The 15,730-nt window shown below is 35.1% G+C and overlaps 2 long non-coding RNA genes across 2 annotated transcripts; both read right to left on the bottom strand.

The window, feature by feature from the left end:
- Window positions 1-211: 211 nt before the first annotated feature.
- Window positions 212-3,055, bottom strand: LOC140006041 (uncharacterized). The gene is made up of 2 exons (XR_011813631.1): window positions 2,633-3,055; window positions 212-2,358 (listed from the first exon to the last, which is right to left on the bottom strand). It is a non-coding gene; the product is annotated as an uncharacterized lncRNA (long non-coding RNA).
- A 6,364-nt stretch (window positions 3,056-9,419) lies between these two features.
- LOC140006040 (uncharacterized) lies at window positions 9,420-15,588 on the bottom strand. The gene is made up of 2 exons (XR_011813630.1): window positions 15,141-15,588; window positions 9,420-14,867 (listed from the first exon to the last, which is right to left on the bottom strand). It is a non-coding gene; the product is annotated as an uncharacterized lncRNA (long non-coding RNA).
- Window positions 15,589-15,730: the final 142 nt, after the last annotated feature.

Below are 15,730 nucleotides of genomic sequence, written 5' to 3'. Positions count from 1 at the left end.
GAGTTTTGGTGTACCAAGTCACCAAAAAAAATATTTTTTTTGACAAAAATAAAATAAATCAAAACCCTTTTTGACAACTCCAGGTCTTTGAAAGCAAGAGAAAATAGGTTCGGGAGTCACGGTTGAAGAAAGGGAAGGCAAAGGTTTAATTGACTCAAACCTAAGGCACCCTTTCAACCTAGTCTAAGCTAGTTGCGAGGTTTAGTCAAAATTTTCCTAATCTAACCCTTAATTTTATCATATTTGGATGTTTCCTATATGGATGCAAATCTAAATATATCGAAAGGGACAAAATGTTCATTCAAGGGATTTAATTGAACCAATCGCATTAATTGCGAAGCCCAAAATGATTCCTTGAAAGTGTCACGAATATGCAAATGATGAAATTAAAATAAAAGAAAAGAAATTAAATTATATACATATATATAAGTGATCAAAGAAAAAGGGAATGCAACATAAAGGGTGCGGGAGACAAAAACTCGTGACATAATTTTCTTATACAGGGATTAATGGGGTATTTAAACTAAAAAGTTATAATCACCCATTTCCCATATTTGAAAAATAATTCTCCTAATATGCACAAACAAATGAGCTAACTTACTATACAATGTCCTAAATGAAATACAATTCTAAATGACATGATTAACACATATAGAGGATAGGGGATAATATAATAGGAAATATCATGCAAATGGGAAAAGATCCTAAAAATGAAAATATGCGTGAAAATGTAATAAATATCACACAAAAATGAATCTAACGCACGAACGATCTAAGGGTCTAGCGTTGGACTAACCCATTTCTAAAAATCCTTACTAGCGTTGGACTAGCAAGTAAACGGAGGGAGAAACCACAACTAGCGTTGGACTAGTGTGGTGACGTCATGCATTTTTAATACATAATAAGACAAGTAGACATAAATTAAAACAAATAAACACATAAGAGCACGTAGCACGTAACACATAAGCATAATATCTAGATGCAAAAATCCTAAGGAAAGCAAGTAAGGCACGTAACACATAAGCCACATAAGCACACAACCTATCTATTACATCGGGGAGCGCCTAACTACAATCTAAAAGGGGAAATAAAATAAAACAAATCTAATTATCCTATCTATTACATTTTTGAGGTATTTAAATGCCTCTCAAATAATTATAAAATTAACTAAACAAGTATAAGAAAATTTAAATGAACATTCAAATCAAATAAACAAAGCATATAAAAATATATAAACATATAGGAGCACGTAAGAGCACATAAGAGCACGTAATTGACATTGAAATAATAATAATGAGGTACCTCCCTTTTGAAGTGGTGACTAAACGGAGTCAAATTGCCCTATTTATACTCAAAATGAACAAAAGAATCACGGCACCAATTTAATTGAAAAATAATAATAACAAAAATACTAAATTCACACTAATATGTCAAACGTAAAGAAATTTAAGAACATCTAAAAATTACAAGTTAAGTATATTCAAAAGTAGCATAATTAGCTATTAAAGAAAAGAAACAATCATAATAAAGAGAGTCAAAATGCATCAGGGACTGAATTGCAAAAATTAAAAAACTTCTGGGGACAGAAATTATATTTTTCCAAAGTTCAGGGGTCAAAATTAAATGAAAGATAAAATTTAGGGACCGAAGTGAAATTAACTTAAGGACCTAGATGAAACAAAATTAAAATGTTCTGGGCTGAAGTGAAACTACTCCAAAGATCAAGGGCTAAAGTGCAAATTTCGGTTTCTGATTTGGGCAAGGAAAGGCCATCGGGCCATCATTTTATTTCTTTGGGCCGAACACTGCCTAAGCCCAGCTGAAAGTCCAAGCCAAACGAGCAGGCTAGCCCATCTTTTTATCACTCAAGCCCAACAAAAACAATGCATGAGCTCTGACCTTCTAGCCCAACAGAAACCCAAAAGAAAAAATAAACTAAAGCCCATCCCCAAAACCTAACAAAATAACTCTTGGCCCATCAGAAAAAAAAACATTAGCCCAATTTCATTTCTTTTTTTTCTTCTTTCTTTCTTTTCTTCCTTCCCCAATCGTTTCTTCTCTTCTTCTTCCCAGGCGAGCTGAAGCTCCTCGCAGCTGGTGGCCATGTCAGCCGCCGCCGCCGCTGCCACCGCGGACTGCCGTCGGTCGCCGGCGAACTTTTTTTCCGGTCACAAAAAATTATCAAAATATACACCCCAACTCGATTTTTCGCGTAGATTCCAATTTTGGGCTTAGTTTTAACAAAAAAGGAATCGAAAGTGGCCAAAATGACAAGAAATCAGTCCAGTTTTGATTTTTCAAAACAACATACCCTTCACCAAAAATCATAAAAATTATGCCACAACACTCTTGCATCTCCTACAATACAAATATGATTTTATTTTGACAAGAAACAACATAAAATGGACAAAATAAAGCAAAACAGCCCCTAAAATTCTTTTTGGCATTTTTTCAAACAATTAACATGCATTCACAAGAAACATTTCCTTTTCCTTTATTTGGTTCATGCTATTTCCCAAATTTCAGCAATACCACAACAACAATGCAAAGTAGCAAGCAGAAACGAAAGAAAACTAAACAATGAAGCATTGATTTAATGTGACAAAAAAAAAAAAAAAAACTAAAAGTATACCTCAATAAATATGAAAATCTTTCGGTTGAAGTTTTGATGAAATTTCCAAGCCTTGACCGATAGCTGCCTTTTCCCTTTTTTTGTGTTTGGATTTTGTGGAAGAAAATGTGTAGAGGGAGCCCCTTTTTTTTGTTCCTCTTGTCTTTTTTCTTCTGCCCAAGTCCGAGAGAGGGAGAGGGTGAGGTGAGGAGCTTTTCTTTTTTTTCTTTTTTTTTTCGGTTGAGACCAAAGAAAGAGCCAACAGCCCCCCCCCTTTTTTTTTGTGTGTTTTTCTGTTCTTGTTCTGCGAGGGAGAGAGCCGAGAGTTGTCTGGGAGCTAGAGTGCTTTTTTTTTCTTCTTGTTGTGGCTTGTCCCCTGGCAGCCAAAGAGAGCCGAGAGATACTTGTAGCCAAAAATGGAGCTTGTGTGCTCAGTCTTCCAAAATGATGATTTCTCAACTAATGAAAAGACCAGTCCATGGCCATTGAGTGTGAAATGGGTTAATAGTTAATTTGGTGAAACAAAATGATTAGAATGATTTTTTTCTATTTTCTTAATTTTCCTTCTTTTGTTTTGTTTTGTTTGTTTGTTGTTTTTTTTTTTAAATTTTTCTTCTTTTTCTAAAACAAACCTGCAAAAATGAGAAAAATGCAAATTAAAATGCAAAAAAATAAATAACTCATTAAATAGAAAAATTCTGAGAAAATATTAAAAATTGACAAAAATTTGGTGTCTACAGCTTGCCCCTCTTTGTCTAGAGTTTCAAAGAAACTCAAGATAAAGACGTAGACACCAAATTGCTTACCTGTCTCTTGTAGCTGCACCTGAACTAAAATAAACAAGCCAACACTTGGCTGAAATTATTGGACAAAATGATGCAATAACATTGCAGAAAATGTGATCGAACCCATGTAGAGTTGCCTACGTATCCCACCATGGGAATCAGGTCAAACGTAGTTCGAATGCAAGTGAACCACAATGAAACAAGTGCATTGACCAACTGTGATCTTTGCAAAGTCGCAAAAGTCTGAACTCTTAGAACTTCTAAACATGAAACACAAAATGAATGAGATAGCACAATTATTAATCAAAACAGTCAAGAAAAGTAACTTGTCATAATTAGAAAAAGATGCGCGGAGGGACGCGGTTACGCTCCAACAGAAAATTAAATTTGTCTTTTAGAAAAAGATGCGCGGAGGGACGCGATTACGCTCCAACAGAAAATTAAATTGTCAAGAAGGAAGATAGAAGGGTGCGCGGTGGAGGCTGAGACTCACCAACAGGAAATTAAATTGATCAAGAATGGGAGGTAAAAGGGTGCGCGGTGGGCGCTGAGACTCACCAATAAGAAATTAAATTGATGCGCGGAGGGACGCGATTACGCTCCAACAGGAAATTAAATTGTCAAGAATGGGAGATAGAAGGGTGCGCGGTGGACGCTGAGACTCACCAACAAGAAATTAAATTGTCAAGAAGGGGAGGTAGAAGGGTGCGCGGTGGACGCTGAGACTCACCAACAGAAAATTAAATTGATACGCGGAGGGACGCGATTACTCTCCAACAGGAAATTAAATTGTCAAGAATGGGAGATAGAAGGGTGCGCGGTGGACGCTGAGACTCACCAACAGGAAATTAAATTGATGCGTGGAGGGACGCGATTACGCTCCAACAGGAAATTAAATTGTGAAGAATGGAAGATAGAAGGGTGCGCGGTGGACGCTGAGACTCACCAACAGGAAATTAAATTGTCAAGAAGGGGAGATAGAAGGGTGCGCGGTGGACGCTGAGACTCACCAACAGAAATTTAAATTTGTCTTTTTTTAGAAAAAGATGCGTGGAGGGACGCGATTACGCTCCATCAGAAAATTAAATTGTCAAGAATAGGAGATAGAAGGGTGCGCGGTGGACGCTGAGACTCACCAACAGGAAATTAAATTGATCTTCTGATCTGTCAAGAAGGGGAGATAGAAGGGTGCGCGGTGGACGCTGAGACTCACCAACAAGAAATCTAAATTGATGCGCGGAGGGACGCGATTACGCTCCAACAGGAAATTAAATTGTCAAGAAGGGGAGATAGAAGGGTGCGCGGTGGACGCTGAGACTCACCAACAGAAATTTAAATTTGTCTTTTTTTAGAAAAAGATGCGTGGAGGGACGCGATTACGCTCCATCAGAAAATTAAATTGTCAAGAATAGGAGATAGAAGGGTGCGCGGTGGACGCTGAGACTCACCAACAGGAAATTAAATTGATCTTCTGATCTGTCAAGAAGGGGAGATAGAAGGGTGCGCGGTGGACGCTGAGACTCACCAACAAGAAATCTAAATTGTTAAGAAGGGGAGGTAGAAGGGTGCGCGGTGGACGCTGAGACTCACCAACAAGAAATTTAAATTGATGCGCGGAGGGACGCGATTACGCTCCAACAGGAAATTAAATTGTCAAGAATGGGAGATAGAAGGGTGCGCGGTGGACGCTGAGACTCACCAACAGGAAATTAAATTGACGCGCGGAGGGACGCGATTACGCTCCAACAGGAATTTAAATTTGTCAAGAATGGGAGGTAGAAGGGTGCGCGGTGGACGCTGAGACTCACCAACAGGAAATTAAATTGATGCGCGGAGGGACGCGATTACGCTCCAACAGAAAATTAAATTGTCAAGAAGGGGAGGTAGAAGGGTGCGCGGTGGACGCTGAGACTCACCAACAGGAAATTAAATTGATGCGCGGAGGGACGCGATTACGCTCCAACAGAAAATTAAATTGTCAAGAATGGGAGATAGAAGGGTGCGCGGTGGACGCTGAGACTCACCAACAGGAAATTAAATTGATTTTTTTTAATTGAATTTTTTTTTTAAATAACAGATTGGTGGGATAGACCCGGATCCAATGAAATACTGAAAGAAATGAAAACGCAAGTCCAATACTATCAAACTGAAAGATTAAAATGCATGTTGCTCAAGTCGGTGGATTTGCAATCTTTTTTCTTCTTTTTTTTTTTTTTTCAAACTTTAGAAGGAATGAAAGAAAAACACTTTTTTCTTTTTTTTCTTTTTTTTTTTGAAAAAAAATCAAAAGTGACGAATTTTAAAACTTGACGAATACCAATAACAACTCTCCCTTCAAGAGATTTGAGAGGTACATACATATGTCACTATCTTCTCGACTTTAAAAAACTCTTTTTTTTTTTTTTTCCACAAAGCGGATTTAGAATGTATTACCAAAATTGGAGCTCACTCCTTTTGATATTTGCCCCAGTGTAAATTATGTTTAACGAAGGCCACATTTTTCATGCTTTTGAAAAAGCAAAAAGAGTGATCATATGATACCAATACCATGTGATTCCTTGTGCTCCTTTTGGCCCTGAGAACCATGTAAGCATGATCTTTCGATGTCAAAATTGCTCCTCAAGAGTTATGCTGCAACTTGTTTTGAATCTTCTCAATTTTCAAGCATCAGTCAGCCATACCTCACTTTGTACCACAAATCAACTTTTCTAATGACCAGATTTGAATGAATGGCCAGTATCTCAAGTATCAGCAACCCACTTTTCGTTCATGATTCTCTTGTGCTCCAAAATCTCACCTTGATGACCTTAACCTTTCGGATTTTCACAAAGGTCACACCTTTTTATTTTATTTTGTTTTCATTTTCTTCTTCTTCTTTTTTTTTCATTTTCATCCTTCTCTTTTTTCTTTTTTTTTTCTTTTCAATCCCTTTTTTCTCTCTTTTTTTTCATTCTTTTGAAGACACCCTTTCAGGTTTTCACCTAATGAACAAATCTTGCTAACGACCTTTATCAACTCAGAAATGTATTTAAAGAAATGATGGCATCAGCGCGACAACCCTTCCCATGTAAAAATAGTGAAGGTGTATTGACATCAATTGCCATTTGATTAAGTGATTTTTATTAGAAATACCACTAAAGCGGAGGTCGAGACTTTATGATTTTTATGATGGGGTCAGGTGGGGTGTGGAAGAAATGTTAAGGCTTGAAAGCAAAATCTTCAAAGAGGTTTCAAACCCCTAAGATCACGTTCTATCAATATTTGCTCCAGTATGAGGGTATTAAAACTGAAAAATTGCCCCAGTTTAGCTTTTGAATCTTTTTTTTCTTTTTCTTTTTTTTTCTGACAAATGGGAGATAAAAATTTACCCCAAGATGGGGTTTGCAATCTTTAGGAGGGCTATCAAATGAAGGGTTAAATTATTCTAGAGGTTCAATGGGGAAAACTAGGAGTGAGATGTTCAAAGAGAAAAGAAGAAAGCTCGCCTTTGATCCGCCATAGATGGTATTTCAAAAGAAAAATCACATAATCAGATAAAGAATTTATTACACATGTCTGGATTGATTGGCAGAGGAAAGACCTGTCCATCCAGTTCTGTGAGAATGGGCGTTCCTCCGAATAGCACTCTTTGAACAATAAATGGCCCTTGCTAAGTTGGAGCAAACTTTTCTTTAACCTCCTCTTGAATCGGAAGAATTTACTTCAAAACCTTATCCCTCATTTCAAATAAGCGAGATTTGTCTTTCTTGTCATAACTAACGAACCATCCTTTGATGATAACATTGTCCATGACAAACATTCAACCTCTTTTTCATCAATTAGATACAGCAACTCATTGTGCTCCTTAATCCATTTGATTTCTTCTGCCTGAGCCTTTGTCAAAATGTGCAAGGACGAGATCTCGATTTTGGCATGTATTACCACTTCCATTTCGAAGCATAAGAGGGCAAGGTGTTGCCCCAACTTAGAAATGTAATTTCCAATGAAATGCTCCCAGAGTTCAATTGCAAAATTTGCAAAATCGAAGGAAAAGCTTTCTTTTTCTTTTTTCTTTTTTTTCAATCTCTTTTTTTCGTTTTTTCTTTTTTTTTCATTTTTTTTCCATTTTTATTATTCTCTTCTTTTTTCATTCCCCTTTCTTTTCTTTTCTCTTTTCTTTTTCTTCTTTTCTTTTTTATTCTTTTTTTCTCTTTTTTTTTTTTTTTTTTTCAAGTTGACTGTTGAAGTATGTACTCCTTTTGAGCAAATAGCCGATCCTCCACTTTGCAATGTAGCATTATTGCTCCATTTTTATTCGTGATTAATCTCCAAATTTGCAAGTTGAATTGCACTTTTTCCTCGATCTCAACCATAAACACCTGCATAAGGGGAATTTTTCAAAGCACTTGAATTTTTCAATTTTCAATTTAATTTTTTTTTTTTTTTGTTTTGTTTTGTTTTGTTTTTTGAGTAATGATATAACAATTAACATTCATGCAAAGTGTTGACTTATCAAGATTTGAGAAATATACTTGACCTTGGATATACCCTACAAATGTATTAAAAATTTTACCTCAATTTGAACCTATTTGACAAAATCTCACAGATATATTACAAAAATTTTTGCCCCAATTTGGGTCTATTCTAAAATTTTATTCGAGTGATTCTCCATTTATTCGGACAAAACAAGAAAACTGTGTCTTCCAAAATTTAAAAAAACTAACATGCAATGTGAGTTGATGTACAATAGAAAAAATGCATTTTTCCACAAAAAACTTTAAATGCCATTTAGAAAGCTCCATGATAAATCTCTCAAAACAAAACCAAATTACAAAAGATCTCTTCCTCTTTTTGGGATCGATATCGAGGGAAAAGGGTCCTCTTCTCGTTGGCTCATCTTTTAGGACCAATCAAATGGGTATTACTCATGATTTTGAGGTGACTCAGGGAGATGGTATGTCAGGATCTGTCTTTTTTTTTTTTTTTTTTTTTTTTTTTTTTTTTTTTTTGTATCCAACACATTCAGTATCACATCTTGGTGAAAGCAAATAGCTTATCACCCTTATTTCTTAAGAAAATTCAGTTAACATATAAGCTCTATGGGCTTGTAATGTATGGGTAGAAACGATAGTTAAGCATATGGAAACAAGTTATGGCCTAATGATCATGAGTAATTGGTAAATTCCTTAAAGGCGAAATCTTCACTTCAAATTGTCATGAAAGATAAGTCAGCAATGGACTTTATGAGCTTGTAATGTGGCTTAACAATGATAGCTAAAAAAAATAGAATTTTCAAGGACAACGCACTTAAGATCGCCTTCTTTCACAAAAATTGCCCCAGTTTTGGATTTAAAATCCGGGACCCCTTTTGACTCCCTTTTTCTTATCAATCCTCTTTTTTCTTCAACAATCACTAAAGGGAATGCAACATTGGATGTCTTCGCATTTTCTTTCTTTTCTTTTTTTTTTTCATCATTTTTTCATTTTTTTCATTTTTTCTTTTCTCTCTTTGCCTTTTTTTTTTTTTTTTTTTTACCAATACTGATATCCCAATGTCAATGATAAAATTGAAAACTCCCTAATTTGGAGTGTAGATGGCCCCTGTTTCTTTTTGATATTGAAGACCAAAATATCAATGGTAGAGTCAAATTCCCCCAACTTGTAATTTTTCTCTTGCAAAAATTTTGAGCATCTTTGCCATTTTTTCAATTCTCAAATCTCCTTCCCCAGTGTGGGGGTGCGATCATAAGTGCTTTTGAAACGAACCACCAATTTAGGCTCAAACGAGGATGCAAAGAATGGATAGTGTTTGGATAGTAGAAACAACGGCCAAAGCATCATTCTTATTTTTCATGACAACCAAAGTAAAGAATAGCCCGTTGAGAAAATCCATTTCCTTTTGACGTGTAAAGTTATGATCACTAAGGCTCTTATTTGAAATGAAATTGTACTTTTAAAAGGTTCAAATGGGAGAACAATTGATAAAATCTGTAGAGATATAGAAACGAAAAGCCTAAAGTATCATTCCAAATTTTCAAAACAAATAAGAAATAATGGACATTTTTGCTTTCACTCAGATGTGAATTGAATCTGGTTAGACACAGTGAACATTTCACGGTAAAAATTATCTCACTTTGAAACTAGTCAACCAAGGTGACTGACTTTGGAGGTTCAATAGAAATGGACAAAAAAAAATGAAAAAGAAAAGTGTCGGGGTTGATATTCTATGACAAACTATCAAATTTGAATGACCCCTCTTTATTTTCGACTGCTCTCATTGAATAGTTTAGACCACAAATCTAGTGTATGCAAAGAATTTTGAGAATTGGACATACACTCATGAATTTCGAACAAGAGGTCAAAAAATTTCAATTTAACCTTATTTCTTAGGATTCATCATGAAATCTCCCAATGAGCAAATAAAGAATGAGTATATACAAAACAATAGTTGTCTAAATAAAACTTTATTATTCAAATGTTTGAAAATTTCTCAAATGTGATACATGTGAGAAAAATAAAAATCTCTAAAGAATACACTTTCAAATATATACACACTTTCTCTTTCTATCTTTTGAGACAAAATGGATTAGGAACAATGAATCAAGAGATTTTTGAGATGCTTTACACTAGCATTTTCAAATGGATTTTTCATTCTTTTTTTTTCATTTTTTTTTCACATTGTAGGATCTGCCCAAGAATCAAGTAACATTTGTAATTTTTCAAAATTTATTAGACCCAAAAATATTATCAGATATAGGAAAAATATTTTTTTTACCTTGTTAAAACAACTTTTATAAATGCAGGGGAGGGGGAAAAATAAAAGCAAAATACCCAGAGTTAGTAAGCAAAACTGCAAAATCGGTATGCATGTCCTATGGGGGAACCCTTTTATGCCAAGGGTTGGCCTAGTATGAAAAATGCAATCCTCTGGGGTAGGCACCATACAATACCTGATGGATCCGATCGACTTATTGAGATTCAATGAAAAGACAATTTTGAAAAAACTGGATAATTGGAGTGACAAGAGACAATTTGTCCTAACAAAATGAGGACAAAGTCCGAATGGATTGATTGCTTTGATTGACACATAAAATGATATCAAAATCAATTTAGTGTGTAAAACTTACTTTTGAAAGGATTGAAATGTCTCGACTAGTTTCTTCGGTGAACCATAGATCGAAACTTTAAAAGAGAATAAATAGGTTAAATGAATCGAATGAAATTGATGGTTAGTTCAAAAATTGACTGGATTATCCTGAAAGTGAATAAAATCGATCCAATGGATTGGAAGAAATTGAGAATTTATTCAAAAAAATAAATTTGATTAAATGAATAATGAATTGAATGGAATTGATGATTAATTCAAAATTGATTGTATTGTCCTAAAAATGAATAAATTCGTCAAATGGATTGGATAGAATTGACAGTTTATTCAAAAATCGACTGGATCACTGACCAAATGAACAGAATGAAATTGATGATTTATCCAAAATGAAATTGAATGAAAATGAAATTAAAAATGAGCAAAATTGTAAGGATCGAATGATCTATAAAAAAATCGATTCAATCATCTTAGATGTAAAAATGGAATGAATGAAATTGATGATTTATCAAAATCGATGGAATTGTCTGCCCATTGGTAGTTTCAAAAAATTCATTGTGATTCATTAGTCTATGAGCCTTCGGAAATCAAGATTTGACCTTAACATAATTATCATCTCAACAATGAGGAATTTGTGAATTTCTTCAACTTAATGTCCTTTACGCAAGGAATTTTTACCAATTCTGATAAAATGGCCAAAAAAGTGATTATTAAAGGCTCATATTCTAATGCGTAAAAACTGTTCCATCATTCTCAATGCCGTCGCACAAAAGGGATCGAATCCTACCTTACCTTGTGCACTACCCCTTTGGATGGTACAGAAAATATAAACGTGCAAATCTCATTGGATTACATATCCGAGACAAAAGGTGACTTATTCCTACCGTGGGATTCCCTATGCGGCATTCCCTCTATGGTTAATGCATGATGACAATTTATTAAAGCATATTAAATATAGAATGAAATAATTGAAATGTGACCTAAAAGTGCCCCTTTAAATGCCGGGGTAAGCCTAAAATGATGTGCAGTACATATGCATATGCAATTGACTAAAATTTAAACATGCTTGATATAAGAGGTGGTCTTATCTTAAACGAGTACCATGTTAGGACTCTTATTTCTAAAGTTTGTGTATGCAGAAAAAGGGAAAACAAGGAGAGGTTAGTTCAACAAGTAACATATAACACGTTGTGACAATAAATGATACAAGAATGAAAGGTAAATAAAGCAAAGAAAGAGGGGTGAAATCCCTCCCCTCGTGCTTAGTGCTCCTAATTGGATAGGTTGACTCTATGCTAGGTAATTTCTAATATGGATGCATGAGGTTTGGCTTACTAATGCATCTAGACTCGATAAGGTTTTAGGCTCCCAAGCCTTCAGACCAAAAAGTTAAGGGTCATCAATCCCAAAACCTTCGGTCGGTGGCTTGAGTGATCCCTTAGGCATCGCTATGGGCGCAGAGCACACCATCCGCCTACCTAAGAAAATCGATCCTAATCCTACAAGGAGATGTGGGATGGCGCCCACGAGAAAAAATAAAAATAGGGTAAAAATAATGCATGCACGTATGAAGTGCTTCCTTTTGAGGGGAGAGATTATAATTAAAACACGTGTGGAGGCTCTACGGTGATATCTTCCCCCACCCAAATGCAAAGCGCGATACGAATAAATAAATAAACAAGCCATTCATCACATACACGTAAGACGAGGAACGATTACGAGTGTGAAATGCAAAACATCCTAAAAAAGAAAAATGCAACCTAAAACATCCAAATATGATAAATATAAGGGTTAAAAAGAGAAAAGACGACTAAGCCAAGTGCTTGGACTCTCTAACCTCCCCAGTGGAGTCGCCAAGTTGTCGCGCCCCATTTTTCGCGATGGAAAATAAAAGGTGTTTATAAAAAGATGTGATTTATTAATAATAAATGAAAAAGGACCTAGAATGGGACTTTAAAAAATGCGACAATTTGGATCCAAAATTTAGTCTAAAAGGGTTTTGAAGAAAAATTAGGAGTCGCCACTTGGTATGGAGTTTTGGTGTACCAAGTCACCAAAAAAAATATTTTTTTTGACAAAAATAAAATAAATCAAAACCCTTTTTGACAACTGCAGGTCTTTGAAAGCAAGAGAAAATAGGTTCGGGAGTCACGGTTGAAGAAAGGGAAGGCAAAGGTTTAATTGACTCAAACCTAAGGCACCCTTTCAACCTAGTCTAAGCTAGTTGCGAGGTTTAGTCAAAATTTTCCTGATCTAACCCTTAATTTTATCATATTTGGATGTTTCCTATATGGATGCAAATCTAAATATATCGAAAGGGACAAAATGTTCATTCAAGGGATTTAATTGAACCAATCGCATTAATTGCGAAGCCCAAAATGATTCCTTGAAAGTGTCACGAATATGCAAATGATGAAATTAAAATAAAAGAAAAGAAATTAAATTATATACATATATATAAGTGATCAAAGAAAAAGGGAATGCAACATAAAGGGTGCGGGAGACAAAAACTCGTGACATAATTTTCTTATACAGGGATTAATGGGGTATTTAAACTAAAAAGTTATAATCACCCATTTCCCATATTTGAAAAATAATTCTCCTAATATGCACAAACAAATGAGCTAACTTACTATACAATGTCCTAAATGAAATACAATTCTAAATGACATGATTAACACATATAGAGGATAGGGGATAATATAATAGGAAATATCATGCAAATGGGAAAAGATCCTAAAAATGAAAATATGCGTGAAAATGTAATAAATATCACACAAAAATGAATCTAACGCACGAACGATCTAAGGGTCTAGCGTTGGACTAACCCATTTCTAAAAATCCTTACTAGCGTTGGACTAGCAAGTAAACGGAGGGAGAAACCACAACTAGCGTTGGACTAGTGTGGTGACGTCATGCATTTTTAATACATAATAAGACAAGTAGACATAAATTAAAACAAATAAACACATAAGAGCACGTAGCACGTAACACATAAGCATAATATCTAGATGCAAAAATCCTAAGGAAAGCAAGTAAGGCACGTAACACATAAGCCACATAAGCACACAACCTATCTATTACATCGGGGAGCGCCTAACTACAATCTAAAAGGGGAAATAAAATAAAACAAATCTAATTATCCTATCTATTACATTTTTGAGGTATTTAAATGCCTCTCAAATAATTATAAAATTAACTAAACAAGTATAAGAAAATTTAAATGAACATTCAAATCAAATAAACAAAGCATATAAAAATATATAAACATATAGGAGCACGTAAGAGCACATAAGAGCACGTAATTGACATTGAAATAATAATAATGAGGTACCTCCCTTTTGAAGTGGTGACTAAACGGAGTCAAATTGCCCTATTTATACTCAAAATGAACAAAAGAATCACGGCACCAATTTAATTGAAAAATAATAATAACAAAAATACTAAATTCACACTAATATGTCAAACGTAAAGAAATTTAAGAACATCTAAAAATTACAAGTTAAGTATATTCAAAAGTAGCATAATTAGCTATTAAAGAAAAGAAACAATCATAATAAAGAGAGTCAAAATGCATCAGGGACTGAATTGCAAAAATTAAAAAACTTCTGGGGACAGAAATTATATTTTTCCAAAGTTCAGGGGTCAAAATTAAATGAAAGATAAAATTTAGGGACCGAAGTGAAATTAACTTAAGGACCTAGATGAAACAAAATTAAAATGTTCTGGGCTGAAGTGAAACTACTCCAAAGATCAAGGGCTAAAGTGCAAATTTCGGTTTCTGATTTGGGCAAGGAAAGGCCATCGGGCCATCATTTTATTTCTTTGGGCCGAACACTGCCTAAGCCCAGCTGAAAGTCCAAGCCAAACGAGCAGGCTAGCCCATCTTTTTATCACTCAAGCCCAACAAAAACAATGCATGAGCTCTGACCTTCTAGCCCAACAGAAACCCAAAAGAAAAAATAAACTAAAGCCCATCCCCAAAACCTAACAAAATAACTCTTGGCCCATCAGAAAAAAAAACATTAGCCCAATTTCATTTCTTTTTTTTCTTCTTTCTTTCTTTTCTTCCTTCCCCAATCGTTTCTTCTCTTCTTCTTCCCAGGCGAGCTGAAGCTCCTCGCAGCTGGTGGCCATGTCAGCCGCCGCCGCCGCTGCCACCGCGGACTGCCGTCGGTCGCCGGCGAACTTTTTTTCCGGTCACAAAAAATTATCAAAATATACACCCCAACTCGATTTTTCGCGTAGATTCCAATTTTGGGCTTAGTTTTAACAAAAAAGGAATCGAAAGTGGCCAAAATGACAAGAAATCAGTCCAGTTTTGATTTTTCAAAACAACATACCCTTCACCAAAAATCATAAAAATTATGCCACAACACTCTTGCATCTCCTACAATACAAATATGATTTTATTTTGACAAGAAACAACATAAAATGGACAAAATAAAGCAAAACAGCCCCTAAAATTCTTTTTGGCATTTTTTCAAACAATTAACATGCATTCACAAGAAACATTTCCTTTTCCTTTATTTGGTTCATGCTATTTCCCAAATTTCAGCAATACCACAACAACAATGCAAAGTAGCAAGCAGAAACGAAAGAAAACTAAACAATGAAGCATTGATTTAATGTGACAAAAAAAAAAAAAAAACTAAAAGTATACCTCAATAAATATGAAAATCTTTCGGTTGAAGTTTTGATGAAATTTCCAAGCCTTGACCGATAGCTGCCTTTTCCCTTTTTTTGTGTTTGGATTTTGTGGAAGAAAATGTGTAGAGGGAGCCCCTTTTTTTTGTTCCTCTTGTCTTTTTTCTTCTGCCCAAGTCCGAGAGAGGGAGAGGGTGAGGTGAGGAGCTTTTCTTTTTTTTTCTTTTTTTTTTCGGTTGAGACCAAAGAAAGAGCCAACAGCCCCCCCTTTTTTTTGTGTGTTTTTCTGTTCTTGTTCTGCGAGGGAGAGAGCCGAGAGTTGTCTGGGAGCTAGAGTGCTTTTTTTTTCTTCTTGTTGTGGCTTGTCCCCTGGCAGCCAAAGAGAGCCGAGAGATACTTGTAGCCAAAAATGGAGCTTGTGTGCTCAGTCTTCCAAAATGATGATTTCTCAACTAATGAAAAGACCAGTCCATGGCCATTGAGTGTGAAATGGGTTAATAGTTAATTTGGTAAAACAAAATGATTAGAATGATTTTTTTCTATTTTCTTAATTTTCCTTCTTTTGTTTTGTTTTGTTTGTTTGTTGTTTTTTTTTTAAAATTTTTC

The sequence above is a fragment of the Coffea arabica genome, chromosome 4e, assembly GCF_036785885.1.
Source record: "Coffea arabica cultivar ET-39 chromosome 4e, Coffea Arabica ET-39 HiFi, whole genome shotgun sequence".
In the NCBI taxonomy this organism is placed as follows: Eukaryota; Viridiplantae; Streptophyta; class Magnoliopsida; order Gentianales; family Rubiaceae; genus Coffea; species Coffea arabica.
This window is presented reverse-complemented; position numbering and strand designations above follow the sequence as displayed.